The 8,004-nt window shown below is 33.5% G+C and overlaps 1 protein-coding gene across 8 annotated transcripts in view; it reads right to left on the reverse strand.

Annotated features, from left to right (window-relative positions):
* SLC8A1 (solute carrier family 8 member A1) overlaps window positions 1-7,434 on the reverse strand; it is a 391,565-nt gene extending 384,131 nt beyond the window's left edge. For 3 of the 8 annotated variants that reach the window (XM_058278458.2, XM_058278455.2, XM_058278453.2), the window contains exon 1: window positions 7,270-7,434. The gene's annotated coding sequence lies outside the window, so the exon portion shown is untranslated. The remainder of the gene's footprint in view (window positions 1-7,269) is intronic. The other 5 variants (XM_058278448.2, XM_058278451.2, XM_058278445.2 and 2 more) reach the window with 2 other exon arrangements.
* Between the last annotated feature and the right edge of the window lie 570 nt (window positions 7,435-8,004).

Here is an 8,004-nt window from a genome sequence, read left to right on the forward strand (position 1 = left end):
AGAGAAAAAGTGAACTTTGGGACACATATTATCTATATTAGTTGTTTATTTAATCTATGTTCCCCAAATGAGCATGGATCTTCACCTTTGATATTTTTAGACTTGGATTTGGGCACGCATATTGATATATGCTAAGTATATAAATTTTGCTTAACTTTAGTTTCTTTATAATGCAACTTTGGGTGCTTAGAGTTTAGCATAATGTGTTTCTTCATCAAACCAATTTTATTGATACCTATTAATAAAGCAAAAATCCATCCAAAGTATACAATCAGTGGTATTCAGTACAATCACATGGCTGCCCTCATCACTCCAGTCATCCTTAGAGCATCTTCATTATTCCAGCAAAAATAACAATACTAAAAAACAAAAACCAACCAACCAAACAAGACTCATCACCTCTCAATCTCTCTATGCTTCCCTTGCCATACATAGTTGCTATTCTATTTCCTTTTCTCTAGTTTATTTGTATTTATATTTTGTAAAAAACAGTCATATATATATATATATCATATATCATATCATAGTCATATATATCACCCATATTCATATTTTATATGAGGTTTCACTGTGTTATACAGTTCCAAGTTACTTTTTTTATCTTTTTGTTTAGTGATATAAATGTCCTTAGGCTTTCCTTTTCAACAATTGTCATACCCATGTAACAATTCGCTAGTTACAAACAGCATGGTGTGCTCTCAACATTTCATTTCCAAAGATATACAAACAACCTTTTAACTAATATTGCACAGATTAACCATCAGCTTTCCATTCTCTAACCTCATTCTATTTTCTGATGACCTATATTCTAATTATTAATTCCCTGAGTTTACATAATATATTTAGTTCATAATAGGGCAACAATACAATATTTGTCCTTTTGTGTCTGGCTTGTCATTCAACAAAATGTCCTCCATGTTCATCCATATTGTCATATGCTTTATGACTTCATTTCTTCTTACCACTGCATAACATTCCATCATGTGCGCACACCACAATTTGTTTATCCATTCATAATGTGTTTTTGTTTTGTTTTTCAATGTTTGAATTGCCTATGAATGTGCATGATATAATTTAATAAATTAATGTTTGTTTACCATTGCCAGCTCAGTTAAAAATGAAAAACAAAACAAAAATAGCCTATACATTTATTGGACCTGAAAGAAACCCAGATTTTACTTAAGTCTCTAATTATATTCTTTGCTTTCCCTCTCCCCTGCATGCATCTTAGTAAATGTTTATCTTTTTAAGGGAAAATAAAATTTATAATAAATGACCTTAAATGTGAGGAAGACGTAAAAATAGATTGTTAGATGTGGACTTGATATCTATTCCTCTACACATGGATGGTAAAGTATGGTGAGTAAAGAGGTAAATTTTCACCAATTTCTCTTTGAAAAAAAGCAATCACCTTTTCTACAATTTGTATTGTTATAGTTAAAATATATGTCATTGTAATTTTTATAAAACTGAATACAAAACACTACAATGTTGGTAAAAATTTTATGTTGAATTACCAAAAGGTCTATGATTATAAGCCTGATCTAAAATACAAGTTGAACTTCAAGTGGACTTTTTGTTCTCCATTGTAGATTCATGATTTGGATTTTAAATGCTAATTGTGAGGTGGATTCTTGAATACAATCTTTCATTTCTATGGTTCTTCTCTAATTTTTTTCATTTTTCTCCAAATTCTTTTTGCAATGTAATAGTGAATAATCAGTGAGGGATGTACATTTCTGGAAACATAAGTACTATGTAGGCAGAGAGGATACAAACATAGAATATGGTCACAAAATAATTTAGCCTCTGTCTCTGACAAATGGTGACTCAACAATGAATGCTATTTTTTTTTAAAGTTGGCACAAAGAAACACTATTTTAAATGATTTGCTGATTCATTAAACACATTAACAGTTGAATGGATAGTAATCTGAGAAGAATAATATGTCTTTTTATACTTCTTGCTAGACACTATACTGAACATTTTTCATACATTAATTTTGCTTGTCTCACCATGAAAGTATATGAATTGTTTCCAATTCAAAAAGGCCAGAAAACATTTGTGAGACAGTGTACACAGTTGCAAAGCAAAGATTTCAAATTTTTCCACCTCTGACTCTTAGCTTGGGCATGTAACTTAACCCCTCTGTCCCTCACTTTGCCTGTATGTCAAATCATAGCAACTACCTCATAGGGCAGTTGTGAGAATTAGTAAGTTAACACATGAAACTTGCTTAGAAGTGTGCTTGGGACATAGTGAGAGCTCAACACATGTCAAGATAATTTTTTGATAATTTTCTTAGCATGGCAGTAATTGACATTGTTGGGATTCAAACACAGGTTTGTTTGCATCTAGAACTCAGGTTTTAACCAACAAAAGACTTCTGATTCCATAGAATGTACTTTATCCATAGCTGTAAAGTACTAGTAAAATTCAATATGATTTAAAAATAATTTTAGTTAAAATTTTATTAAATTCAGCAATAGTTTATAATTGGTAATGTTTCATAATGTAGTTTCAGGTATGGCTGCATCTTGTTTTTCAGAGGGCAAGCTTCTGGACAGTTTAAGGGACTAGAGTTATTAATATTGTTGCACACTATTATTATTGTTATTAATTGGAAACTAATATGTTGCTTTGAATAGAGTAAATATTCAGTGGATTCCTCTACTGCAGTATCTTGTTTACCTTGTTCAGAAAATGATTTAAGGTATTTCTTGTAAATTTCCCCCCTCACTTCTAATATGGTATGGCTTCATTTTAAAAATATATTTTGCATGTGTGTGTCTTAATAATCATGAATTAATATATGTTTGTATTTATTTTTCATATCCAAAATGACAACTTCTGGACTCACTTCATGGCATGATTTAGAATAGGAGTAGAATGCATAATCAGCCAGTTTAAAAGTATTTAACCATATCTCCCAGATGTTCAGCATTAGTGCTGAGCTGATGTCAGAAAGTTAGAGCTGAAAGGCTCTAAGAATCCCATCCATACTTTCCTTGAAATGTGATCATTCTTCAGTTTAACAGTTTAGTGACAGGGAAATCAGTTTCTTAAGAAAAATGTATTTGATTTTAGTACAGCATATAACAATGGCACTACCATTTATTGATCATGATGCCAAACTCTTTGCATTATGCCACTTAACCCCTTCAACAATGGTCGTTCCTGTGATGGTCCACATTTTACATAGAAGAAATTGGAGGCTTATGGAGGTTAGGTCACTTGTCCAAAGTCTCACTGCCATCAATACATTGAAAAGCCGAAAAGAAACATAAGCCGTCTGATTCCAACCAAACTCAGCACTCACCACTCTGCCAAGTGGTTTGAATAATCTGGGCCCTGAGCTGAAATCGACAGGACTATGTATTTTGTCTCTATCAGAGCTCAGCCTGAAACCTTCTTTGTAGGGTTCTGCGAGTTTGGTCTTCAGCTCTCACTTACACGTAAAGAGTCTGTCCTGGAACCTGCCTATCCTCCTACTATTATGGCCAGTGTTCATTTTTTATTTATATACTTTTGATATGTGATAAATTAACATATCACTTTCATAAAATCACACATTCGTCAAAGTTCTTGACATTTATTATAAAGGCAAAAAACAAAAGAATGCATAGTTTCCTTGGAAAACTGTTGCTACCCAAAATTCATATGCCCTTGCATGATGATTATTTGATGTGTGCTAAAACAATATAAAATTGCATTTAGCAGTGATAGTTAAGAAATACAATGTCATAAATACATATTTTATGTCCTTCAATAATTGTGGGTAGCATCCACATAGGATTTAGGCTAAGCAGTCTGAGAGATGTAATGTAAATCAAAATCAATCCTTTATTATAGAGAAAACTTTCAAATTGCTCGACCTGTTAAATAGGAATTCCCTGTCAGCAAAGACAACATCAGTAAAACTTCCAAAGAAATTATCTTTCTAGAAAAAGAATACATTTTTATCTTCACCTGTATTTCTGCTAGTTCCCCTTTTTGAAATTCATTAGATTAAATAAGAGTTTGTTATTATTTTTGCTGCAAGGTAGTGGCTCTCAATCCTTACTGTACCTTAGAATTTCTTGGGGTGGATTTTAAAAATAAACTACCCTTGCCTGGATTCCACCAGCATATTTAGTTTATCAGCATTGCCCAGTGGGTATCAGTATTTCTCAGTCCCACTAAGTGATTCTAGTATGCAGTCAGAGTTGACAACTGCAGCTCAACCCTGGGGAAGAAATCAATGGGGTAGGAAAGGCCATTTTCTCCTTAGCAGCACTAAGTATTGCGTGAAATTGTTCTCCTCATATTATTTTAAATACCTTAAAACTCCCTTCAAAAATTCTGTGGTATGAAATTTCATTCTAGTACCTTTCTCTGAACCTGAAAATATGATATAACTTTGAGATGAAGAAATTGAAAGCCATGCAATGTGAGCACATCCATTCTAAAGAGACTACCAAGGGATATAGATTCTGGAGAACATCTACCTTCCTTTACTTGACATTGGAGAAAACATATACCTTCTCTGGTCTTCAAATTCCCTACCAGTGCCTTCTGCCAGTCTCATGCCTTCTGTCATTTTTAAAGTTCTTGAAATTTTCAGTGTTCTGCCTGGGATCTTTCAAAGTCCTACAGTTTTTAATCACCTAAGTAAATTTCATTTTGTTTAAGGTTCCCAAGGAGTTTTTTTTTTTTTTTTTAAGAATAACCAATGCTATGTTTTCCTTGAATCTTAATGACCTAGACTTTTCTTAATTTTCCTTACTTGTGGCACAAAGTTTTCCATGCTTCTGAAAAAGCAAATCCTCACTCTTTCTTTCATATATGTGTTCTTCCAATACTCAGGAATATTCTTTCTTATCAAAGCCCTGAAAAGCACCAGTTCCTCCTGTAGTACAACAGAAAAGCCCAACAGCCTTCCAGGCTGGCCTCATCATTCCGACAGAAGACTCAAACCTGCATTCTATGCTTTTTGGATGAATTTCAACTTTTTAAAAAATCATACTTGCCCACCATGAATTTGCCTCATGCCTTAACTGACTATACCATACATAAATAAGTTCTTTTTTCCATATTAGACTCTCAACTCTTCCATCTCTCTTCTCAAAATATGATCTCCTCAAGATTTTCTACATATATAGTCATTGAATGTTTAAGAAATTGCAAGTGAAATGGACAAGTAGTTTGACTATGTTTGTCACTAATTTTCTTCCATAAATGTTGACATACTATATATAAAAATAGCAGTAAGTCACTCTCTATTACTTAGATTACTCTTTGTAAATTTGTTTACTGAAGAAAAACAGGAGCAGACATTTCTCATGAGGAGTGCACACTTGAAATGTTCTTGGCAGTAAGCAAATGAGAAAACAGCAGATGATGTCACGCATGCATTGCATCTGTTCACAAATACTAGTAAGTGGCATAATTTATATGAACATTTTACATATTGAAAATTGCAAGAACTCCTTTTGGAAAGCTGGCTGGTATGTAGTGTTTAATTAAGTATTTTCAAACCATCCTTTCGTAGACCGTTCTACTTTAAAGTTATGACAGCTTGTTTCAGTTTTGAAAAAGAAGGCATAGGCTTCTCTTTCTTCCCCCTTCCCCATCTCTTGCAGTTACAGATTAGCATTTTAACCAAAGGAAAATAGTATACGTCAGAGATTTAGAAAGGGTAGGTTTGACTCTGTTGTTAGTTTAATGTGTTGTCAATGTGAATGTAAAATAATACTTTGATGAAAAAAAAACAAAACTATTTTTTAGAACTCTAATTATAATGATTCAATTATGATAATTTATTACTATTGCAATAGAACTATGTTTCCTCTTTCTCTGCCACTTTTTTGGTGTTATTGAACATTTACACTTGGGAAAAAAATCACTGCATAACTAACGCTAGTTCATCTTTATCTCTTAAGTAAATTGGTTTTCCCAACTTTCTAATTTATCTGAAGAACCTGTCTTTGGTCAGTATTATAGCCTATTTTTATTCTTTTCTTACACTTATTTATTAATCATTTTCCATGTTATGTTTTGTCATGAGGAAAGGAAAACCACATTTAATTTTTCTTGTTTTCCTTCTCATTCTCTATCATAAAAGTTAGAGCTTACAGCTAAATAGTTAGTTCAAATCTTACTTGAATTGCAAATACATTATTCTCAAACAAGATAAATCTTGTGTTTGAATTCCATTATCTTATGCAAAAAATATTTTAATTCAGTTATGGAAAAATATACATATTTTATAGCTATGACCTGAAATTTTTCCCTTGGCTTTTATGAGCATTTGGCAGTTGTTCACAGTCTTTGCTAACTATTAAAAAAAAAAAAGCAACACCTTAAATATCCAATTTTTACATTTTTGTAATTAGTTGGAGCAGCATTTCAAAGTTCAATTGATTTCATTTGACTGGGATAACCAGTTTCCTAGAAAATACAGTAAATTCACAGAGATCTTGTACTGTTGCTTTGGTACTCACATTCATACTTTTATCATGGATTCCAGAGATACACAAGTTTGTTTTTCTGTCAAAATCTACTATTCTCAGACATCGCTGATGGCAAAACTGTACTAATCCTTGGAAAAATTTATCCTCAAGTTCTTAAGTTTTCAGTCATTAACAAAAAGGAAAAAAAATTTAAAAGGACTAAGCAAAATTTTTAGGGGCTTTGATAGGAAAATTGCTGGTTTCAGCAATTTCAACTTGCACAAGACCCCATATTTGTGAAAACAGCCCAAAAATCTTTGAACAGGATGTATCAACGTCCAGTCTTCTGAGAAACACTACAAAAATGACTTTAGTTGCCAAAAAAAAAAAAGTCATTTACAAGCAGTTCTTCCTATGTCTACAGAAGCATAAGCCACACATGTGAGTTTATGCTGGCTTTGGAAAAGTTAGCAAAGAAAAGGACAAATCCCACTTACTCCACCCTAAAATACACAGTGAGTATTAGAATCCTGTAGAATGCTACTAGCGAGATCTAGGGACCCTTGCATCTACAAAATCCCCATCGTAAGTGACTGGGGATAGAAGAATTGTATTGGGCAGCAATTCTGTGTTGTCACTTTCCCTCTGTAGCCAATCTAACTTCTCTTGTGAAGACAGAGCTTTTAAATACCTCTTAGTCACAAACCCCAGCCCAAATCTTTCTTTTTATTTTTCAAAATATTATCTGACAGCTTTCCTTAAGAATCGTAAGGGCTTGGGAGGGAATATTCTTGAATGATCTTGTAGAAAAGTTTCATCACAAAAGCCCTGCACCTACCTTTGTGAATCCTTGGTTGCTCAGGCAGTCCGCATGGGCTGGGTGGGAAAAAAAGACCCGGTATGATGGCTTCTCCAAATTTACCAGAAAGAAAGGACCTGGGATGCTTGTCCTTTAAGTGTCTCTAAACATGGTTTGCATAGCTGGATCTCTGCTTATCTGTGCCTTTCGGCTTTCGCTTCCTTACATGGATCTGTTCCCAACAGTAACTCCAAGCTGTCGAAAAGAAGCTATCTGGCAGTTCTCCGCTTCACCCAACACATAGATGATAAAAATATGCATATAGAGATCCTTCGAGCCAGGCTAATCCCCACCCCATGATGCTGCCGCTGTGCCTTTTTTGCAAAAGCACTTTTAAGGCTGGCAGTTCCACCTTTCAGATGTTTAGTGCACAACCAATTTCTACCTGATCCTCCACATAAAACTTTCAGGCTGTGGGTTTGCTTAGCTTTATGAAAACAGAGACCCAATAATAGTTCCTTACCAGGAGCTTTGTTTTTAAAGATTTTAGCAATATTACATATGTGAGACCTGCAAAAAGTTCAGTGAATGAACGAATATGTAAGTGAATGGTTAAACAAACAGATAAAACTATATGTGCATGAATACATGCTTCTTAATTTATTATTTTGATTAGGAAAAGTTGTTAAGAATAAAACATTCTGGATTGTTTGTCTTAAAGGATAAGGTGGCAGTGGGTCAAAGTAATCAGAATCTCCAAGGAAGAAGGAGAGA

Source organism: Dasypus novemcinctus, chromosome 17 (genome assembly GCF_030445035.2).
Source record: "Dasypus novemcinctus isolate mDasNov1 chromosome 17, mDasNov1.1.hap2, whole genome shotgun sequence".
Lineage (NCBI taxonomy): Eukaryota > Metazoa > Chordata > Mammalia > Cingulata > Dasypodidae > Dasypus > Dasypus novemcinctus.